General features: G+C 41.1%; 1 long non-coding RNA gene across 1 annotated transcript in view; it reads left to right on the top strand.

The window, feature by feature from the left end:
• The window catches only part of LOC106580560 (uncharacterized), a 61,285-nt gene extending 40,296 nt beyond the window's left edge, over nt 1–20,989 (top strand). Inside the window, exons 4-6 of the long non-coding RNA XR_001322907.2 lie at nt 6,748–6,834; nt 7,124–7,307; nt 18,437–20,989. This is a non-coding gene — a long non-coding RNA (uncharacterized lncRNA). The remainder of the gene's footprint in view (nt 1–6,747; nt 6,835–7,123; nt 7,308–18,436) is intronic.
• The last annotated feature ends 3,520 nt before the right edge of the window (nt 20,990–24,509 follow it).

The raw sequence follows: 24,509 nt of genomic DNA, 5'->3' as shown, positions 1-24,509 counted from the left end.
GGCATCCTCTACTGACGGAAGAGGTCAATATCCTTCCAGGATACCCAGGCCAGGTCAATTAGAAAGGCCTGCTTGCTGAAGTGTTTTAGGGAGCGTTTGACAGTGATAAGGGGTGGTCGTTTGACCGCAAACCCATTACGGACGCAGGCAATGAGGCAGTGATCGCTGAGATCCTGGTTGAAGACAGCAGAGATGTATTTGGAGGGCAGGTTGGTTAGGATGATATCTATGAGGATGCCCATGCTTACGGATTTGAGGTTGTACCTGGTAGGTTCATTGATCATTTGTGTGAGATTGAGGGCATCAAGCTTAGATTGTAGGACGGCTGGGGTGTTAAGCATGTCCCAGTTTAGGTCACCTAACAACACATGCTCTGAAGATATTTGGGGGGCAATCAATTCACATATGGTGTCCAGGGCACAGCTGGGGGCAGAAGGTGGTCTATAGCAAGCGGCAACAGTGAGAGACTTGTTTCTGGAAAGGTGGATTTTTAAAAGTAGAAGCTCAAGTTGTTTGAGCACAGACCTGGATAATAAGACAGAACTCTGCAGGCTCTCTCTGCAGTAGATTGCAACTCCGCCCCCTTTGGCAGTTCTAACTTGTCGGAAAAGCTATAGTTAGGGATGGAAATTGCAGGGTTTTTGGAGGCCTTCCTAAGCCAAGATTCAGACACGGCTAGGACATCAGAGTTGGCAGATTGTGCTAAAGCAGTGAATAAAACAAACTTAGGGAGGAGGAACTTATTCAAGAAAGATCCAGTGTAATATATTATACAAATAAATTGAACTGGATGGAATACGGGGAAAAATGCACATTTTTTTTTCAATCTTCAATATAGAGTCACGCATGATTCACCAAATTATATTTTGAAAGAGGAAGAAATTTACTTTAAGAATATGTTTTTCGTTTCCGTCTCCTTCATCTCCACTAACTGAAACTAATTTTATGGATTTTTTCCCCTAATAATAATGTAAAATCTACATCTGTACAGAAAGACTCATGTGAAGGCCAAATTACAGAGGAGGAACTTCTTGATGCAATTGGGGCCTTTAAGGATGGGAAAACTCCAGGGCTGGATGGCATACCAGTGAAAATATACAAAATGTTTTTTTGATATACTCAGAGGACCATTATTAGCATGTTTTAACCACTCCTACATAAATGGTAGATTATCAGACACGCAACAAGAAGGTCTGATATCATTATTACTGAAACAGGACCCAAATGGTATATATAAAGATTCAGTCCATTTAAAAAAACTGGAGACCTCTTACACTTCAGTGTTGTGATGCAAAAATCTTAGCAAAATGCTTGGCGCATAGAATTAAAAAAGTATTGTCAGATATTATTAATCCTAATCAGACAGGTTTTTTACATGGACGATACATTGGAGATAATATAAGACAAATACTGGAAACAATAGAATACTATGAAATATCGGGGACACCAGGCCTGGTTTTCATAGCTGATTTTGAAAAGGCTTTTGATAAAGTACGACTGGAGTTTATATATAAATGCCTAGAATATTTTAATTTTGGGGAATCTCTTATAAAATGGGTTAAAATGATGTATAGTAACCCTAGGTGTAAAATAGTAAATAATTGCTACATCTCAGAAAGTTTTAAACTATCTAGAGGAGAAAACAAGGTTGTCCACTATCGGTATATCTATTTATTATTGCCATCGAAATGTTAGCTGTTAACATTAGATTAAACAATAATATTAAGGGATTATAAATCCCTGGCTTAAAAACGAAGGTGTCATTGTACACGGATGATTCATGTTTACTTTTAAAACCACAATTAGAATCTCTCCATGGCCTCATAGAGGATCTAGATACTTTTGCTATCCTCTCTGGATTAAAACCAAATTATGATAAGTGATATGATATTACGTATTGGATCACAAAAAAAATGCAAATTTTACATTACCATGTAGTTTACCAATTAATTGGTCTGACGGAGATGTGGACATACTCAGTATACAAATCCCAAGATAATAAATGATCTCACTCCAATAAATGTTTATAGAAAGTTAGCATTAATAGATAAGATCTTGCTACCATGGAAAGGAAAATACCTGTCTGTTTGTGGAAAAATCACACTGATTAACTCTTTAGTCATATCACAGTTTACCTATTTGCTTATGGTTTTGCCTACACCTAGTGACCTGCTTTTTAAATTATATGAACAAAAAATATTCATTTTTATTTGGAACGGCAAACCAGACAAAATTAAAAAGGCCTATTTATATAACGAATATGAATTCAGAGGGCAGAAATTATTAAATATTAAAGCATTAGACCTCTCACTAAAGGCATCAGTCATACAAAGTTATACTTAAATACAAACTGGTTCTCTAGTAAATTGGTAAGAATGTCTCATCCTATGTTCAAGAAGGGCCTTTTTCCCTTTATTCAGATTACACCTGCTCACTTTCGGTTGTTTGAAAAGGAAATAATCTCCAAAATATTGTTATTTTTTAAACAAGCCTTAGAAAGTTGGTTGCAATTTCAGTTTAATCTACCTGAAAAGACAGAACAAATAATATAACAAATATTGTGGTTAAACTCAACTATACTAATTGATAAAAAAACATATTTTTCGAAGAAATGTTTTAAAAAGGTATAATTTTAGTGAATGATATAAATAGGACTGGTGGAGTTATGTCACACATACAGCTAACACAGACATATGGAAATGTCTGCTTTACCCAAAATTACAAACAATTAATTGCAGCATTACCACAGAAATGGAAGAAGCAAGTAGAAGGGGAAAAAAGTAAGGAACTTGTATGTCGGCCCTGTATTAAAGAACATAAATGGTTAAAGAAAAGTGTGATAAATAAAAACATACCAATTTCATTTAAGGAACAAAAAACTGACAGCTGTGCCATATAAATTGCAAAATAGTTGTGAAGAGATTTTCAAAGTACCCATTCCATGGCACATGGTTTATGAATTGATACGCCAAACAACGCCGGATTCAAAACTTTGAATTTTTCAATTTAAATTACTATTTCAAAATTCTTGCAACCAATAAAATGTTATATATATATATATATGGGTGATACAATCTTCCCAGCTCTGCATATTCTGCTGTGAGGAGGTAGAGTCATTAGATCATTTATTTTGGTATTGTCCATATGTAGCTTGTTTTTGGTCACAGGTCCAGGAATGGCTGAAGAATTGCAACATTTGCCTAGAACTAACGCTGCAGATAGCAATACTGGGTGATTTGAAAAGCCATAGTCAATCAATCCAAAATATAATAATTATTTTAGCAAAACATTTTATTTTTAATTTACAATCTGTAGAAGCTATGAGAATAGCATCACTGCACAGTTGAAAAATATATGGCAAGTAGAAATCCAAAATGGATGTTGAGAGATAGATGGGAGGGGGTGCATGGAGCTGAAGGGTGGGACTAATAACAAGATAACCAATGTAAAACATATGGGGTCTGTAAAATGTATATAGGTTCAGAAATTTTGTGAAATAGCACAGTTACAAATAGAAATCAAACTGGAAGGACATTAGAAATAGAGGAAGGACTAAAAACAAACAAAATATAACTATTGTAAAATAGATTGTGTCTGTAAAATGTGTATAAGATATATAAACTGAAGGTAGAAGCCTAAGTGTTATTGTTTATTAGTTTACTCCAATTGGGGGAAGGGTGGTAGGATTTGCGGGGAATAATAATAAAGGAATATTCTAAAAAAAGTATGTATGTATTTATAGGTATGTGTATGTATATATGTGTATATGTATGCATGCGTGTATGTATATGGATCTATCTATTTACCCAAAAAATATATGGGGGATTGGAAATGATGGAGACAATTACATTGATGGAAGCAACATTCTTTCCGCAATATTAAGCTTATCCACCCCTTAAATAAAAAAAAATAAAAAAAATAAAATAATAATAAATAAATAAATAAAAACTTAGGGAGGAGGCTTCTAATGTTAATATGCATGAAACCAAGGCTTTTACGGTTACAGAAGTCAACAAATGAGAGCGCCTGAGGAATGGGAATGGAGCTAGGCACTGCAGGGCTTGGATTAACGTCTACATCACCAGAGGAACAGAGGAGGCGTAGGATAAGGATATGGCTAAAAGAATTGGTCATTTAGTACGTTCGGAACAGAGAGTAAAAGGAGCAGGTTTCTGGGCGCGGTAGAATAGATTCAAGGCATAATGTACAGACAAAGGTATGGTAGGATTGTGAATACAGTGGAGGTAAACCTATGCACTGAGTGACGATGAGAGAGATATTGTCTCTAGAGACACCATTTAAACCAGGTGAGGTCACCGCATGTCTGGGAGGTGGAACAAAATGGTTAGCTAAGGCATATTGAGCAGGGTTGGAGGCTCTACAGTGAAATAAGACAATAATCACTAACCAAAACAGCAATGAACAAGGCATATTGACATTAGGGAGAGGCATGTGTAGCCGAGTGATCATAGGCGGTCTGGAGACACGACGATTTAGACAGCTAGTGGGCCGGGGCTAGCAGGCTAGCAGAAGGGCCTTAGAGAGACATCACGACGGAAGAAGTCTGTTGTAGCCCCCCCGTGCGGTAATGTCGGCAGACCAGTCGTGATGGATCAGCAGGGCTCCGAGTAGTAAAAGGGTCCAGGCCAATTGGCAAAATAGATATAGTAGCCCATGAAATTGGCTGATGGACTTCTTCAGCTAACAGTCCGGTATGCTCTAGACAGCTAGCGGCCGTGGCTAGCAGGCTAGCAGATGGGCATTCAGGGGACGTCACGACAGAGGAGCCTGTTGAAAAAAAAACTAGGGCGGATTATGTCGGTAGTCCAGTCGTGATGAATCGGCGGGGCTCCGTATCAACAGTAAAAGGGGTCCAGGCCAATTTGCAAAATAGGTATTGTAGCCCAAGGAGTGGCTGATGGACCTCTTCAGCTACCTAGGAGATGGGCCTAGCATAGGTTAGCCCCAGGCTAATTGGTGCTTTCTTTGGGACAGAGACGTTAGCCAGGAGTAGCCACTCGGATAGCAGCTAGCTAGATGCGATGATCCAGGTGGAAAGGTTCGGAGCTTGCGGTAGGAATCCGGAGATATGATAAGGAAGAAGTCCGATATGCACTGGGTTGAATCGCGCTGTGCAGACTGGAAGGAGTTGTCTGGGCTAAAGGTTAGCTGATGACCGCTAGCAGTGGCTAGCTGACTAGTAGCTAGTTAGCTGCCTAGCTTCTGTTGGGGGTTCCGGTTCTAAAGTAAAGAAAATAGCAGATCCATACCACATTGGGTGAGGCGGGTTGCAGGAGAGTATGTTGAAGTTGAGGTTAAGAAAAATATTTTTTAAATATATGCAAAGAAAAAAATATATAAAAAGATAAATACAGGGGACACGACAAGACGAAGACAAAGACACCTGACTGCTACGCCATCTTGGATAAGTAATGTGGCATTACTCCTGGTTGCTAAGAGAGATAGCCTCCTGTTATAAGTGATGTAGCATTACACCTGGTTGCTAGTGTGCTAGTAAAGTTTCTGAGGTGTACTGTAGAACTAATGATAGATAGGAATGGCAAAAGAAGGTAGAGAATTGGAAAATAAAGAAGAGCGGAAAGATAGTGGATGATATGTCAGATGGAGGGATGTTGACAGACAGAGCGAAAGTGAAGGAAAGAAGAAGGGAGAGGGGATAATGACAGAGGGAAGAGGGAAAAGAGTTAAGCGATAGAGAGGAAAGAGAGGGAAGAGAGAGAGAGGCCATCCGAGGCCTAATTAAGCTCATGTTTATTTACGAGGCTCCAGAGGTAAAGGATGCTTTCAGAGACACTGCCATCAATGGAGTGTTACCCAGCTCTGTTTCTCACTGTTTCTCACGCCCCCACACACAGGTAGAAGGGAAAACAGGCTGTGTGTGAGCGTGTGTGTGTGTTTGCACTCGTTTGTCTGTGCATACATCTGTGTGGGCGTGTGTGGAACATCAATCAAGACATGAGAAGAAAAATAATCCTCCTCAGTATTGCTGCTTCCATCGAGGAGAATGTATCATCTAGTATCTCACAAATCACTCCCATCACACTCGCACACATAAACACGCACACACACACACACACACACACACACACACACACACACACACACACACACACACACACACACACACACACACACACACACACACACACATACACACACACACACACACACGCACACACACTAACAAGATCTCATCATTGCACCTAGTGGCCTGTTTTGAAAGCATCTCCCAACGTCTTGGGGACCTGGATGAACATTGAATATCGCCTTGGATCCGGAGTGACCTTCCTGCACACACACACACACACACACACACACACACACACACACACACACACACACACACACACACACACACACACACACACACACACACACACACACACACACACACACACACACACACACACACACACACACACACACACACACACACACATAGAGAGGATGAGGAGGGATGATGAGGGAGGCGAGGAAAGGGCCAGTCTCTGAGCTCTCTGGTGACCGTGGTAACAGAGCTGCCATTGATCCTCTGGGAGAAAGGCCAGGCCTTTTCTTACACACACAAACACACACACACATGGACGGACGACACAGAGAGAGAGAGCAAGATTGTTGGCCTAAAATGTTACGTATGGTATTGTTCTTAGTAAATGATTCTCCGTGTCATACTATGACCCTCATGAGTTCTTGCATGTATCTGCGTGCGTGTTGTTTTACTTTCAGGTGAGGCGTTGCTGGTGTGAGCTGCTGGCCAAACACAAACACTCTCAGGCTTATGGAGATGTGGAGCACTTCCTCATTCACCACTAGGTAACGCACACACACTAACACACACACAGTCACATGCATAATATGCAACGCTGACCCTTGTGCAAAAACATGTTGTGTGTGTTTCTGTATGTTCTGTATGTATACTGTACATGTATGTGTGTTTCTGTATGTTCTGTATGTATACTGTACATGTATGTGTGTTTCTGTATGTTCTGTATGTATACTGTACATGTGTGTGTGTGTTTCTGTATGTTCTGTATGTATACTGTACATGAGTGTGTGTTTCTGTATGTTCTGCATGTATACTGTACATGTATGTTCTCTCCAGGCCATGGGTGTTAATCTGTATGGGGAGCTGATGGTTCAGGAGGACTCTAGGCAGCAGGCTCTGGCCAGGCGCTATCTCTCATTGGTCCAGGATGAGAAGGACCAATCAGCTCGCAGAGTGGTGGAGGAGATGGTCGTATGAACTGGCACACAACTGGTACTGACCCGCCTTCTCATAACTATAGGTACTATATGTTTCTGAACATTATTTTGTACAAAGTGATGATGGTACCTTTTCTATTATGTAAAGAACTGGCTGATGTGAGCTCATATTGCTCTGAAACTATTATGTATGATCTCGTCAATACAGTAGATGGGCAGACATGTACTGCCTCTTCATTGTCATGTTTTCTCTAGTTCCTCTGCCACATTTAGATGTTTGTAATGGGTCTTGTTTCATCATTTTGCTCTGAGAGTGATACTGTAAAAAAGTATTTGTGTTGGGTGTATTTTGCCCAGCCTGAAGTGACTTGGCCATCTCTCTCTCACACATTCCTCCTCAAGTGCTGTTAATGTGTACGTACACTACCATTGAAAGGTTTGGGGTCACTTAGAAATGTCCTTGTTTTTGAAAGAAAAGCAAATTTTTTGTCCATTGAAATAACATCAAATTGATCAGAAATACAGTATACACATTGTTAATGTTGTAAATGACTATTGTAGCTGGAAAAAGCTGATTTTTAATGGAATATCTACATAGGCATACAGAGGCCCATTATGAGCAACCATTACTCCTGTGTTCCAATGGCACGTTGTGTTAGCTAATCCAAGTTTATCATTGTATCACTGTTGACGTTGAGATATCCCGGAGTCACCTCTTCACTGTTGACGTTGAGACTGGTGTTGTGTGGATACTATTTAATGAAGCTGCCAGTTGAGGACTTGTGAGGGGTTTGTTTCTCAAACTAGACACTCTAATGTACTTGTTCTTTTGCTCAGTTGTGCACCAGGGCCTCCCACTCCTCTTTCTATTCTGGTTCGAGACAGTTTACGCTTTTCTGTGAAGGGAGTAGTACACAGCGTTGTACGAGATCTTCAGTTTCTTGGCAATTTCTTGCGTGGAATAGCCTTCATTTCTCAGAACAAGAATAGACTGATGAGTTTCAGAAGAAAGTTCTTTGTTTCTTGCCATTTTGAGCCTGTAATCGAACCCACAAATGCTGATGCTCCAGATACTCAACTAGTCTAAAGAAGCCCAGATTTATTGCTTCTTTAATCAGGACAACAGTTTTCAGCTGTGCAAACATAATTGCAAAAGGGTTTTCTAATGATCAATTAGCCTTTTAAAACAATAAACTTGGATTAGCTAACCCAACGTGCCATTGGAACACAGGAGTGATGGTTGCTGATAATTGGCCTCTGTACGTCTATGTAGATATTCCATTACAAATCAGCTGTATACAGATACAATAGTCATTTACAACATTAACAATGTCTACACTGTATGTCTGATCAATTTGATGTTATTTTAATGAACAAAAAAATTGCTTTTCTTTCAAAAACAAGGACATTTCTACATGACCCAAAACTTTTGAACGGTAGTATACGTGTGTGTGTGAGAGAGCTCAGAACGCTGCCTTTTCTGTGGTTTCACAGGAGCGCTGTCAGGATGTGTTTGTCAGGGCAGGAATTTGGGAATGTGTTCCTCAAACAAACTGACAGCAGACGAGGAGAGGAGGAGAGAGGGAGTGAGCGTTTTCAGAGAGAGGGGGAAATGAGAGGACCTAGTCTGCGGTTAGCCCTGTGAGGCTTTTTACTGTGTTTACCCTGACATTTTGTGTGTGTTGTATGTGTAACTGCACTGTCACCCACTTGGAGGGAAGGTGGTCTCAGGCTTCTCATAACAGCAAGGGGTTTATTTGTTACTTCCCTCCCAGCAAGGGGAAGAGAACAAAAATGTATGATTCAGAGAGTGTGAGAGAGAGAGGGGGGGGGAGTGAGGACTCTGAAGGAGTAGATATTTTCATAGTGTGGGCAACAACAGGACCACTATAACTTTTCCTAGGAAAGAGAGCCATTCAGACTATCTAGCGAGGTCAATCGTGATATAAGTCAGTATTCGTCCATCCATTTCTGAGGACGTCGGGATATGATGTGGAAACCGTCCACTAGGAGCAACTGTGAGCGCTGTTACCTTGAAGAAGTTTCGGTTTTGATTGGGTGTTGTGGATGGGGATGGCTGTACCTATCTGTCTCTGGCATCTAAGGTTGCATGGTTCAATCCAGGGATAGAAAGTTGTTTTTGAGATTTTTGTTTTAAGCATATGCCAAACCTTAACCCTTACCTTAACCATTCTAAGTTTATGCTTAACCTTAAGATCTCGGAGTTAATGCTTAACTTAGCCCTAACATTAAAAAATCGGAGTTAATGCCTAAACTTAACCTTCCACACTTGTAAATTTGACCTTTGGAACAACTTCGAAATTAACCGTTTGAGAAACATGGATGAACGTCTGATGTGAGACTTTAAGAGCTTGTTGATCTAGCGTACTAGGCTGCGAGGCTCCTTTATCTAGACATAAAGCAAACTCTTTTTTCACTGTACTTGCTCTGGATATCTACATGCTCTGCCTGGTGTAATACCCACAGTCATGACAAGCCCTAGCCATTGCATACACACTGAACAAAAATATAAACACGACATTCAACAATTTCAAAGATTTTACTGAGTTACAGTTCATGTAAGGAAATCAGTCAATTAAAATAAATTCAATAAGCTTTAATCTATGGATTTCACATGACTGGGAATACAGATATGCATCGATTGGTCACAGATGCCTTTTATTTTTTTAAAGGTAGGGGCGTGGATCAGAAAACCAGTCAGTATCTGGTGTGACCACCCTTTGCCTCATGCAGCGTGACACATCTCTTTCACATAGAGTTGATCAGGATGTTGATTGTGGCCTGTGGAATGTTGTCCCACTCCTCTTCAATGGCTGTGTGAAGTTGCTGGATATTGATGTGAACTGGAAGACACTATCGTACACATCAATCCAGAGCATCCCAAACATGCTCAGTGGGTGACATGTCTGGTGAGTATGCAGGCCATAGAAGAACTGGGACATTTTCAGCTTCCAGGAATTGCTTATTATTATATATATAATAGCATTGTTATGCTGAAACATGAGGTGATGGCGGTGGATGAATGGCACAACAATGGGCCTCAGGATCTTGTCACGGTATCTCTGTGCATTCAAATGGCCATCGATAAAATGCAATTGTGTTCATTGTCTGTAGCTTATGCCTCCCCATACCATAAGCCCACCGCCACCATGGGGCACTCTGTTCACAACGTTGACATCGCCCACATGATCCCTTACATGTTGTCTGCCATCTGCCCGGTACAGTTGAAACTGGAATTCATCCGTGAAGAGCACACATCTCCTCCAGAGTGCCAGTGGCCATCGAAGCTGAGCATTTGCTGAACTTGGTTACGACGCTGAACTGCAGTCAGGTCAAGACCCTGGTGAGGATGATGAGCACGCAGATGAGCTTCCCTGAGACGGTTTCTGACAGTTTGTGCAGAAATTCTTCAGTTATGCAAACCCACAGTTTCAGTCAGCAAAACTTTCCAAACTTGAGACATCTGTGGCATTGTGTTGTGTAACAAAACAGCACATTTTAGAGTGGCCTTTTATAGTCCCCAACACAAGGTGCACCTGTGTAATAAGTATGCTGTTTAATCAGCTTCTTGATATGCCACACCTGTCAGGTGGATGGATTATCTTGGCAAAGGAGAAATGCTCACTAACAGGGATGTAAACAAATTTGTACGCAGAATTTGGGAGAAATAAGCTTTTTGTGCGTATGGAAAATTTCTGGGATAATTTCAGCATATGAAACATGGGACCAACACTTTACATGTTGTGTTTATATTTGTGTTCACTACAATATCAGTTAGTCAACTGGATATCTATATTCATGTCTGTCATATCTATTTCTACATCTGTGGTTAAATATGTCATATGGCTGTGACCATTTGGGACACATTATGGTCTTATAACCGGAGGTGCTGCTAAGTACTTGTCCAGATGATGCAGAGACATACAGATACATCCTTCATCAGGCGGTGGCCAAGCAAGACGAGAAGGGTGCTTTCATCCACACACACACACACACACACACACACACACACACACACACACACACACACACACACACACACACACACACACACACACACACACACACACACACACACACACACACACAGCGAGGACAGCTTTGTGTGTGCAGAGGGGTGGAGAAAGGTTTTCCAGGCGAGTGCTCTGTCTGTCTCTACGTGGATAAATCACTTTACACGCACTCTCTGCTGGGGCCACAATTCGTTGGCCCTTCCTGTCACAGTGGCTCTCTGTCTCTGTCCACTACTGTCTGGCCATCATCACTCACTTCCTCAGTACGAATCCACATATAATTTCAGCTTCAGTACAGGCCTAGAATAGAATAGAGTAGAATAGAATAGTCTGCTGCAGTTCTCCCAACCACCCAACCTGGGGTCACAGAACCATTCGTTTTGACTTAATCAATTTCTTTGTATTGACTTGTTCATGTCTCAATCCTTGTCTGACTAAAAGGTAACACACTACACCAAAGAAGAAGGAAGAGACTAGGGCTACAATAACATGGCTGTCTGCCTGTCTGCCTGCCTGCCTGTCTGCTTGTCTGTCTGTCTGCCTGTCTGTCAGACTGCCAGTCCAAGATAACTTTTCCTCCACTTTGTTTTAAAACAGGGGGGGTAGAGATGGACTCCCCGCCTCTCTTCCCCCCCTCCCTCCCTGTCTCTTTTCTTTTCTTTCCCCTGTACATGCCTGTGGAATCCCTTCTGATCCGCTTAATGAGGGGCATATCATCGGTGTAGTGGAGCATAGCGAATGGGAGAGGAGGAGAGAAGGAGAGGGGGAGAGAAAGTGGGAGAGAAGGATAGAAAGCGGGAGAGAGAGATCCACAGGTTTGGCCTTTCATGTCTCGGCTGTGATGGTTCATGGTGTGCTGAGAGCAAGAGCGAGGGAGAGAGAGAGGATTTACAGGTATCACCTTTAATGTTAGGATTCCTGGTACGCTGAGCTAGGGATAGAGAGGAAAAGAGAGAGAGAGAGTAAGAGAGAGAAAGGAAAAGAAAGAAAGAAATAAAGAAAGAGAGAAGAAGAGAGGAAAAGAAAGAGAGAGAGAGTCTCCTGGTCTTTCATGTCTGCTCTGGGAGGGTTCCTGGCGTGCTGATTTGTGCCTTAAGATAAAATCACATTGCCAGGGATTACCACCCAGACCAGACCCTGCCGGTTGCCATGACAACTAGGGGCTCCACCACTCAGCCGCCCACAATAATAAAGTCAAATAAGACATGATGATCTGGGAGGGTGTGTGGTGTGTGTGATGAGGATGAGAGGCCCCACACAGGGGAGAGGGGCAGGAGTGGAAACTTTTTGAGCACATGTGTCTCTATGTGGGTGTCTATGTGTAGCCCCTCCTCATGAAAATCTACTGTACTACTGAATTACTACCCATCACTACACAAGATCTACACATAACCTACTGGTTTTACTACTTGATTGCTATTGAGATGTGTAGTAAACCAGAATTGATTTACGTAGTAATTTAAGTAGTAATGAGTGATAAATTGGGATGTTTCACTTCTGGTGAACACGTATTTCCTACTCGTATCACTACATAATTCTCCCTTAATGATGAGCTTTTGGGTATCTACTACTTAAAATGTACACAATTCATACACGTTCACTATTGAATTACTACGTATTACTGCTGTATGCCTACTCAATCCCTATTGAATTACTACTGCCATTTGTATGTGCAGTATTGTGTCACTACTGAATTGCTCCTGATCCTTCTTCATTTCCTACATAAACCCTTTTAAATTACTATTGAAACTGTCGCATTTACTACAGTTTGCCCATCCAAAATCACTAATGACATCTTGTTTAACTACTGTGTCACTACTAGGCTAGCGTACATTTTATTTCCTCACGTTTTAAACTGTAGGTATATCATCAAACAAGAGATAATACACTTATATAAACAACTGCATTTAAAAAATGTAATTAATTACATATTTCATGACATATGTACACTTTTGTTAATCCCTTTGAGGCCTTGTCTTCATTCAACTTTGATTTAACTATCTTCAGATCCTCTTTTTTTGATGCAGCCACAGTACTCCACCACGTAACCTTTACAAAATAAAGACAAGCACAAGAGACAACCAATTATAAGCCATTTTCAATCACTTAATGTCACATAAGACAAAAGAGAAAAATATTTGATAAACAATGATAATCTTACCAACAATGGCCTCCTCATAATCAAAATTTTTTTTAAACAATGGCCTCAAGTCTTCTTATGCCGAGGGTTAAACACAATACCGTTTTGGCTAGCAATCTTTTTAATCTGGGGTGTGTATGTATCTGCCAGACAGGCAGTGACCTCTCTCCCACCAGGTACAGAGCTTAGCTGATTGGTGAACAGTGATTGATCTCCTCTTTGTTCACAGTGGCTAAGTTCTGCACCTGAGGAGAGCATGACAGCTAGAACCAGACAAAGAGATAAAGGGAGAGAGAGATGGAATGAGAGGATGAGCTGACACCATTTCCCTCCGCTCACACGTCTAAAACATATGAACAGTTTTGCATGCAAGATAAATTCCTCTCTCCTGTCTCTGCATGTCTGAAGAGACCCTACCTACACTGGAGTGGAGATGTACAGTAGGAATTTAGAAGTGTGTGTGTGTGTGTGTGTGTGTGTGTGTGTGTGTGTGTGTGCACGCTCCATGGGAATTCGAACTTGGAGTCTCCTTCATAAGTTTGATGTGCTGCACAATTACTAATGAGCCTTGCGTTATGCTCTCCTGCCCATTCTCTGTTTCTCCCTCTCTCTTCTCTCTCGGCACACCTCTCTTTCTCTATTCTCTCTCTCCTCCCGTGTCTCTATGATCTCTCTCTCTTTGGGCAGACTGATGGTGATAGGGATAGGGAGGGCTGGGGACACAGGAGACAGTGTTAATGAGAAATGAGGAGACACAGGCTCTGCTAATGCTGCTGCTCAGTGAGCCACTATGACATGGACCCGGGAGGACCATCTTCCTCCTCCACTTCCTTATCCTCATCTTCCTCCTCTTCCTTGTCCTCTTTTTTTCGAACTCCAAACAGATTTAATCAGCAGCACTAACAAATAGGGATGGGACTCAAAGTGATACTATAGGATTTTGGCAGTGAGGTCCTTTTATCTAGTTCCCCAGAGTCAAACGAATTTGTGGGTACCACAAAGTATACCTTTAAAGATTTTGGGCACTGGCCCACAGGGATAGTAGAACACAATTTCTGCTAGCCCGGGTCCAAAGTCTGTGCTCTGCAATATTTGAAAAGACATTCCACTAGTCGGCGGGCTAGTTGGGCACATTTTCTACTAGCCCGGTCTGAAAAGTACTAGCCTCTGGCTAGCCGGCTAGCTTAATTTCCATCCCGGCTAACAAATATGTTCAAGTCCTATTCGTTAAAACAATATCTATGGTCGATCTTTGCCATTACTACTAACTGATCACACAATGCCATCTCTTATTTGAGTGTGCGATCCGGTACAGAGCATTGTACACAAACGAAAACTGTCGATGTTGAACTATTGAGCTCAGACAGTAACTAGCCTAATCAATGGCCCGGGATTCAATCAAATGCGTGTTGTCGTTAAGAGCATTGCACTTGACTTTTAATTAAAGGTAACTATGCTTGCGCCGACCTCCACAGAATATCAGGGAAATTGCCTTTAAAAGCCAGATTGTCGCCAATGCAGTGTGCTGCTCTATAACGTGTTTTTGATTGAATCCCAACCAATGGATCAGAGTGAAAGCATTGAGCTGGAAAGGCAATTGTGGTGGTGGTGCGGTCAGTGGCAGGACGGGAAGTGGTAGGAGGAGAGCTGGTATAGCACTGTCGTCTTTTCTTCCTGAAACAAAATGGCGGTTGTAAGCGAGGACAGATGTGTGAATTAGAAATGAAGGCCATGTGGAGCCTGCCTGTTAAGGACTATATTTAGGGCCTGTTAAAAGAGTAATGACTATGAAAGGCCTGTAAAAGAGAGGAATTACCATCGGTGACAATATCTTAAGCTTGATTTATTACAGCCTAATGGGAGGGAAGTGGGGCACATCAAAGCACAATGAAAACCTTATAGAAAGGTGAAACACAACTTTTTTCACACTAATGCCAGAAGTCAACCTAACTTTGCTCACTTTAATATCCTAGGTTAACCTGACTTTGTTCTCTTTCCATAAGCCTATTGTGAGGTGCCATATTCCTGGTGTGGGACTGTCTAACTGTTTCCCCAGCCAGACTCCAGCACCTCTGACTTGTTATTGGTGTTGTTAATATGGAGCTGAATGCATGAATGGAACTGTGAGAAATCAGAGCCATGTTACTGTTCTTTTCTTAACCGCTTTCAGTGAGACATACAGTACTGTTGCATTGTTGTTGATGATAGGTTCTCAATTCATATTTGGAACAGCGTGAAAGAGACTTGCCTCCCAGAGATGCAGGTGTGTCTCAGCAAGAAAGACAACATTTCATTACAAAATATTGAGGAGAAGGAGAAGGAGAAGAAGAAGGAAGAAGGAGAAAGAGAAAGAGAGGACTATAGAGGACTGTGCCTCCTGTGCCTACTGAGCTGATAACAGTACTACTGAATGACTGGCTCAGTTCAGCAGGAACAGGAGTCCAGCCCACACCAACACCAGATAGACATACAGACAGTCAGACAGACGGACAGGCATCAGAATCATCCTCCAGCCCTGAAGAGCTACACTGATACTATCAGCGGATGCATCCCAAATGACACTGTATTCCCTATATGAGACCGACCGGCTCAATTCGGTTATGTAGCAAAATTAGAAATTGTATTTTTTACATTTTTTACATCCCATGTCTGGAATACACTGCCATCAGACACACATAACTGCACCACATATCACACTTTCACAAAATACATGAAGACATGGCTAAAGGTCAATCAGACTTGTGAACATAATCCCTAGCTGTGTATTGCCACTTTCCATGTTGTCTGTTGTCTGTAGCTTGTGAGGTGTGGAAACACTTTGTTGTTTTTATGGATTTTGTCTTGTTGCTTTTTGTTCTATGTTGCTCTGTCTGTATGCTACATCTTGCTTGTCCTATGTTGCTCTGTCTGTATGCTATGTCTTGCTTGTCCTATGTTACTCTGCGTGTGCTCACTGTTCAATGATTGTCTATATTGTAATTGTTTTTAATAACCTGCCCAGGGACTGCGGTTGAAAATTAGCCGGCTGGCTAAAACCGGCACTTTTACTGAAACGTTGATTAATGTGCACTGTCCCTGTAAAAATAAAATAAACTCAAACTCAATAAACTCAAACATTGGATAAAAGTAGAGACTAGGAGCCAGAAAATGGTATATCATACACTACAGTTGAGGAACAATGGGAAAGTAATTCTGCTTTGAAAGTTGATAAACTTGTAACCTCGATTTTGAGAAAATGGCCTTTGAATGTTTTGGTACTCTACCTACAGGAGAGCTCTTCTTTGTCTACACCCATTCAGCATCGTTCACACCCTCTTAAGATTAAGCCCCACAAATCTCTTTAAGAATTCACATGTGAGGCTATGTACTAAACAAACAAAGATTTCAAGACTAAAGGCTGTGTTATAGTACGGGTGTGTTTGTAAATTTAATCTGGAGTGCCAGAGTGTGCTCTGGGCGTTCGTAAACTCAGAGCGTTGTCAGATTGTCTGTTCGTAAATTCAGAGCATTTTGCTCTCGGAGGAGTAGGGTTGATTAGAGTGTTCTGACCTAACAACAGCAGCCAAGCACCCATGCTAACTGGCTAACATTGACTAAATACTTCCAGACACAAATGAGAGAACAGCTCACTCTGACCATTTTACTCGCCCTAGCAGAGCTGGTTAGGTTGTTTTTATGTTATTCAGAGCATTGGTGACTGCAACTGTGCTGCTGCCAAAAATGTGCTTACGCTTTTTTGCCAACGTTTACTGACACCAGCCATATTCAAAGGGTGTTGAGCGTTCGTAAATTTAGTCAGATATTCTGCGCTCTAGCACACTCAGACGAGAGTGTTCTGAAATCGGAGTAGATAGCCAGAGCGAATTTACCAGCTACGTCTATCGACAGTTGTCACTGTGACATCATAAACATTCTATTGAAATAGTTACTTGCATAGTGGAGTCTTTTGTTTAGACATGTAGCTAGCTAGCTAAACAATTAACCATAATCCCAACTCATAATGTTACTACCCTGAATGAATCTGCACATAGCTAACATTAGGCAATAACTAGCAATGCAAATGGCTCTGAGATACAAATAATATTACTACACAGATCATACATGTAACATTAGCTAGCTAGCCAGCCAGCTAATATTAGCTAGCTAGCTAACAGTACACTTTAACTTGAAATGAAAATTACTTTCTGGCAAAATTAGAAACGTGTAAAATCTGAAAATGTAATTAGCTAGACTCTCTTACCCGTATACATGGATGGACAGTTCTCCCGCTCTGTCACGGATGCCATGGTTGCCCTTAGTTTGAAGATGTAATCCGGAGACAGGCGTCTACATATTTGCAATCTCCCCAGCTATCATACTCTAATTCCACTGATTTCAAATCTCGGTCCTCCAGAAAGTGGAGAGCAACACTTATGCAGTTCTGCTACATGATATGTTTTAAAAAAGCTGGATTAGAAAGGATTACCTACACATACTGACCAGCTCATATTATAGACAGAAGAGTGTTACATGGCAGACCAATCCGAACTCATCCCTCGGCATGTGCAGCTCACTCATTATCTCAGCCAATCATGGCTAACGGGAAGGTTTGCTCACTTTTTCCATGGCTAAACCAACTAGGCTCATAATTTAACAATTGTATTTGTATTTACAGGTGGCATACAAGTTTGTTATTAAGGCACATGAAAGTTCACATGTTCCAGAAGACATTTCTGCCAAAAAACGCATTTTGATATATTTTTTTATTTTTATTTCAAATGGCACTCCTGTGAAGTAGTGACGCGACATATGGCTAGTTTCCTGAAACAAATCACATATAGTGCAGTACTTTTGACCAGAGCAACGTCCCTATATTGTGTGCTATACCTATGGGCCCTGGCCAAAAGTAGTGTACAATACAGGGAAAAGGGTACCATATGGAACGCAGATACTCCCATGACTGTACTATGAATTGCACACCAGCTCTGAAGAGAACAGCCAGCTGTTATTATCTGTTTTGATAGCAGCACTCCTGCTCTTACACTGTTCTCACTTACAGGCTGTCCAGCTGCCCGCCTTGGGACATGAGAGGGAGAGGAAAAGCTGAGGAGTCACAAGGAAGTAATGCTCTCACTACTTCCTCTCCAGACAGGAAGACAGAACCAGAATCCAACTTCTATATGGCTTCATGTCCTTATTTCTTTTCCTGCGTAATCACTGAAGTGAAAGCAAAGATGGTGGATAAACAAAGATGTCCCATTTAGGATGTTTACCAAACAAATTGTCAGTTCCGGTCTGCGTAACGGGGTGGCTCTCCCATAGGCACCAATGTATTATCAGCTGGGTCTGGTCTGCTTAGTTAATTGACTGTATATGAACCAGAGAAAAGTAGGGACTGGGATGTCTTGCTTTCTCTTCAGTCTTTGATTGAACCTGGTCAGAAATATTACACTATACACTCAGTGGCTAGTTTATTAGTTACACACATCTAGTACCGGGTCGGAACCCCTTTGCCTCCAGAACTGCCTTAATTCTTTGGGGGATGGATTCTATGTTCAGATACAGTTTGGCATTCAAACGTTGCTCAATTGGACTCAAGGGTCTTAACGTGTGCCAGCAAAACATTCCCCACTGCCACCAGCCTGTACCATTGAGACCAGGCAGGATGGGGCCATGGACTCATGCTGCTTACGCCAAATCCTTGCTCACCACTGTTGTACTACACCTTTATTTGCTTGATTGTGGCCCTCCTGTTAGCTTGCACGATTCTTTCCATTCTTCTTTTACCTCAACGAGCTGTTTTCGACCACAGGACTGCCGCAGACTGGGTGTTTTTTGTTTGTCACCCTATTCTCTGTAGGAAAAGCCCAGGAGGCCACCCGTTTCTGAGATACTGGAACCGGCGCGCCTGGCACTTGACGATCATACCACACTCAAAGTTGCATAGGTCACTCGTTTTGCCCATTTTAACGTTCAATCAAACAGTAACTGAATGCCTTGATGTCTGCTTTATATAGCAAGCCACAACCCTGTGACTCAACTGTCTGTAGGAGGGCGAACCATTTTCGTGAACAGGGTAGTGCACCTAATAAACTGTCCACTGAGTGTATAGTACACTATATTGGGATGCCCACAGCTATGGAGTGAGAACCTATCCAGTTCTTTTCTCCATGGGTGCTCCAAATAGTGAGGTATTTTTGGGACACAGATTGGTCGTTCCACGAAATGAGTCCCTTTTGGGTAGTGTACTCACATCATTTTAACATTCTGTCATAAAGAGCACATGTCCAACTTAATACAAAATATGTTTTCCATTGCAAGAGTTTCAATTTAAAAAAATACAATAGTATGTACCCATTAAGTGCAAAATAAAGTAACAGGGTTGACTGTAACAGGGTTGACATTTTAAATATTAAATCAGCAATAAATCCCCTTCTGAAAGGAGGAATGGAAGCTTTTTTAAATGCCTTATAATGAATTGCTAATCACATTAAATAAATAATAATCTCCAGAAATGACTTTGCCAAAGCAACAAAAATAACTAGGGCCGCATTCACATGCTCATCGGAACTTCCTATTTCCTAGTTGTGATGTCAACTTTGTTTCATTCATGTGCTTTTTGGTCAGAACAAATTCTTCAACCAATATGATTTTAGCTAGCTTGATAATGTTAATATTTATAAAGTTACCTAGCTTGCTTAACGTTGATGATATGGTCAAATTAGCTAAATTGTCCATATTTATAAGGTTGCAATCTTTTGGTTGAAAAGGTAAGTGGTGAAACGTCACCACTCGGCAACTATATTTTTCAGGCGGAACTAGGAATTTCCGATAACTCTGATACCACGTGAATGCGAGCTTTTCAATGATGGTGAAAATGTGGAGGAACTTTGGGGTTAAAAGATTCAACTCCAGAGGGTGCACAGAGGAACATGCCAAAATTCAGCATTTTGTCACTTTAGCAAACTAAAAAACAGTTTTACTTCAGTTGACATGCGGTCTATATTAAAGGGCACTTCATTTAATATAACATGCTTTTAAAATTCTTAATCAAATCAAATGTATTTATTTATAGCCCTTCTTACAACAGCTGATATCTCAAAGTGCTGTACAGAAACCCAGCCTAAAACCCCAAACAGCAAGCAATGCAGGTGTAGAAGCACAATTGGTGAACAATTTCTACTTAAAATGTCAAAGGGATGCAAAAGAGACTAATTTTGTGGAATGACCCAGATAGTAGATGGAGAAAGACAGACCAGAGTGTGCAAAGCCAGACCATCATGGTAAATTCCCCTAGAGCTGCTCAGTGTGTTTAGTCTGTGGCTGGGATCTGCTCTAAGAGTTTACATGGGAAATACCACCATGAAACGTATGTTTTCATACTATTCACCTTACCTCACTAACTCTAACTCTGTAATCAAGGGTTCTCAAAAATATAGGAATCAAAGAGAAATCCTATTCTCATGGCATTTGTAAACATGAAATGTGGTCTTTTTAATAAAGTGCTGGCTAGGTTGACAAGACATTTATTTTCCTCAGGAAATGAGTCTTGTGACGAATATTTTCTACACTTGATCATGTGGATCTGTCAATAAAAAACATTGTAAAACAATGCACATCTTTTTTTAATTAAATTGTAGATGGAAATGTATTTCAGTGTACACCACAGTTACACAATATACATACATATACTTATTGTTTTAACATATCATTTCATTGTTTTGCCCTAAAAGTGATGTTATGGAACTGTATAATTTCAGACAGTAGTTTTGAGTGGTACTCAGAGGCCATTTTGTATGATATGTTACCTCATAACAACAACATTTTCTGGGGCAATTCGTATGATACAGTGCCTTTGGAAAGTATTCAGACCAATTTACTTTTTCCACATTTTGTTACGTTACAGCCTTATTCTAAAATGGATAAAATAAATACAAATCCTCAGCAATCTACACACAATGCCCCATAATGATGAAGCAAAAACAGTTTTTTAGAAATGTTTGCAAATGTATTAACAATACAACTTAAATACCTTATTTACATAAGTATTCAGACACTTTGCTATGACTCGATATTGAGCTCACGTGCGTCCTCTTTCCATTGATCATCCTTGAGATGTTTCTACAACTTGAATGGAGTCTACCTGTGGTAAATTCAATTGATGATTTGAAAAGGCACACATCTTTCAATATAAGGTCCCACAGTTGACAGTGCATGTCAGAGCGAAAACTAAGCCATGAGGTTGAAGGAATTGTCCGTAGAGCTCAGAGACAGGATTGTGTCGAGGCACAGATCTGGGGAAGGATACCAAAAAATGTATGCAGCATTGAAGGTCCCCAAGAACACAGTGGCCTCCATCATTCTTAAATGGAAGAAGTTTGGAACCACCTAGACTCTTCCTAGAGCTGGCCACCCAGCCAAATTGAGAAATCGGGGGAGAAGTGCATTGGTCAGGGAGTTGACCAAGAACCCGATGGTCACTCTGACAGAGCTCTAGATTTCCTCTGTGGAGATGGGAGAACCTTCCAGAAGGACAACCATCTCTGCAGCACCACCAATCAGGCCTTTATGGTAGTGGCCAGACGGAAGCCACTTCTCAGTAAAAGGCACATGACAGCCCGCTTGGAGTTTGTCAAAGGGCACCTAAAGACTCTTGGACCATGAGAAGCAAGATTCTCTGGTCTGATGAAACCAAGATTCAACTCTTTGGCCTGAATGCCAAGCGTCACGTCTGGAGGAAACCTGGCACCATCCCTACGGTGAAGCACGGTGGTGGCAGCATTATGCTGTGGGATGTTTTTCAGTGGTAGGGACTGGGAGACTAGTCAGGATTGAGGCAAAGATGAACGGAGCAAAGTACAGAGAGATCCTTGATGAAAACCTGCTCCAGAGCGCTCAGGACCGCAGACTGGTGGTGACGGTTCACCTTCCAGCAAGACAACGACCCAAGCACACAGCCAAGACAAGGCAGGAGTGGCTTCGGGACAAGTCTCTGTATGTCCTTGAGTGGTCCATCCAGAGTCCGGACTTGAACCCGATCCAACATCTCTGGAGAGCCCTGAAAATAGCTGTGCAGCAACGCTCCCCATCCAACCTGACAGAGCTTGAGAGGAACTGCAGAGAAGAATGGGAGAAAGTTTGTAGCGTCATACCCAAGAAGACTTGAGGCTGTAATCGCTGCTAAAGGTGCTTCAACAAAGTACTGAGTAACGGGTCTGAATACTTATGTAAATGTGATATTTCTGTTTGTTATTTTTAATAAATTAGCTAAAATTTATAAAAAACTGTTTTTGCTTTGTCATTATGGGGTACTGTGTGTAGATTTCTGAGTATTTTTTTTTTTAATCCATTATAGAATAAGGCTGCACCGTAACAAAATGTGAAAAAAGTCAACGGGTGAATACTTTCCAAAGGTACTGTATGTTACAAATCCAATTTGTACAATATTTGTTGTGCTTAAGATCCCGGACTGCATCTTTAAGTCAGCCAATGTACAGAATCTAAAAACCACAATGACTCAGATCAGTTTACAGACCATTACTCAGATTGTATTACACACATTTGAAATATTTACATATTCATAATCAGAGTTGAAGGGTTGTCATGGTTTGTATTCAATACCATCCAGTATAGTTGCTGTAGAGACATTCTGTCAGTAAACATAACAAGAGTTCCATGTCATTCCCTTCAACACACAAATGATGTTTCTCCATGTGTGTATAATGTGAGGAATGTGTTCTGAGACAGTTATATGAGTGGGAAGGTTAGGACACGTTTTATGACTTGTTGCCCTTGCGTGGCTAAAAGTGTGTCTTGGTCAATGTTCCCGCTAAGCTGCGTGCCAGCCTGGCCACGCAGCTCCTGGAGAAGTCCCGTGCAGAAACACACAAGATTGAACTTCACTAAAATGTACACTATCTTTCCTGGCTTAAAACAGATAACATTTTCACTCTACTGTGTTCATTGGGATTGAATCAACATAATTACAGTCCCTTTCAATGCATCAAACCAAATCTAACTTCAAGACAGAGTTGGTGATTTTGTTGTAGGCTGAGGAGCGCATCAGAGTAGCTCTTTCTATTTCACAGGCATGAGCTGTTTTTCCATCACCCATGGTCAGAGAGTAGCCTAGATCAGAGTAGCCACTGGTTTTGCCTCGGGACCCAAACAGGTTCTCTCAGTCGCCACCCAATATTCGTATTGTGAAAAATCATCTCCAAAATACAATCTGTAAAACTATTTATAAGGCTATATTGATATTAAATGTCGCAATTATATGACAACTGAACAACATTCCCACCTCTTGCATTGTCAATAATAAAAATGTCCCCGATTGTTGATGAAGAGTTATAAACTCACTGGTTTGAGGCCACAAAATCAACCAACTTGGAGCTGCTAATAGTTAGATCTAAAAATTAGCAATGTGTGCACATTTGTTGATACTCTTTGCTAGTTAGTGAGTTACTAGGCCGGTTATAGCAAATTTGGGTCAGCAATAGGAGAGTGATTCCTTCCTACAAAATCACAAAACTTTGACATATCTAACTCTTTGAAAAGCGAGTCAAGGGAGCTTTTTTTGTCTTAAAGGGGCAGTGTCCTATATTGAGACAGGCTTGAATATGCAAATAAGCCAATAGGCAGAGGGTAGAATGCATTTTTGTATGATTCTCTATATGGTAATAATAATGCAAAACAAAAATGTAAAGTGGTTTCTTGCTTCTTGCATTATATAACACAATGTAGCCTCTGCCGAGTCCCCCAAAAAACGGATGTTCCGGTTTTCATGAGACATGGAAAGAGAGCCTGTGATGTGACTTCCGCTTTTGGATGTTAACAAGGCGACGCTCCATCTTAACTCCTCCTCCCCATCCACATTTCCTGGATTTAAGTTTTTTTTCATCTCGTCAAGACCAGTATTTAGTAGGGAATCTAGTTCCAGGCCTTCCTTTTTACGACTGCTACGTTAGGTTAAACACATCACCTATTTTGGCCAATTGTATTACAAATTTATAAACGGATTTGAGGTTTCGGAAAACATCAGTCCTAAAACGGCTCATGTCAAGCCATGCATAATATTTAGTTAAAGTCTCATGGAATGTAGGCCTACATTGAACACCACATATTGGCTGTTG

The sequence above is a fragment of the Salmo salar genome, chromosome ssa20 (genome assembly GCF_905237065.1).
Source record: "Salmo salar chromosome ssa20, Ssal_v3.1, whole genome shotgun sequence".
Classification (NCBI taxonomy): domain Eukaryota; kingdom Metazoa; phylum Chordata; class Actinopteri; order Salmoniformes; family Salmonidae; genus Salmo; species Salmo salar.
Note: the sequence above shows the minus strand (reverse complement) of the source record. Positions and strands in the feature narration are given on the sequence as shown.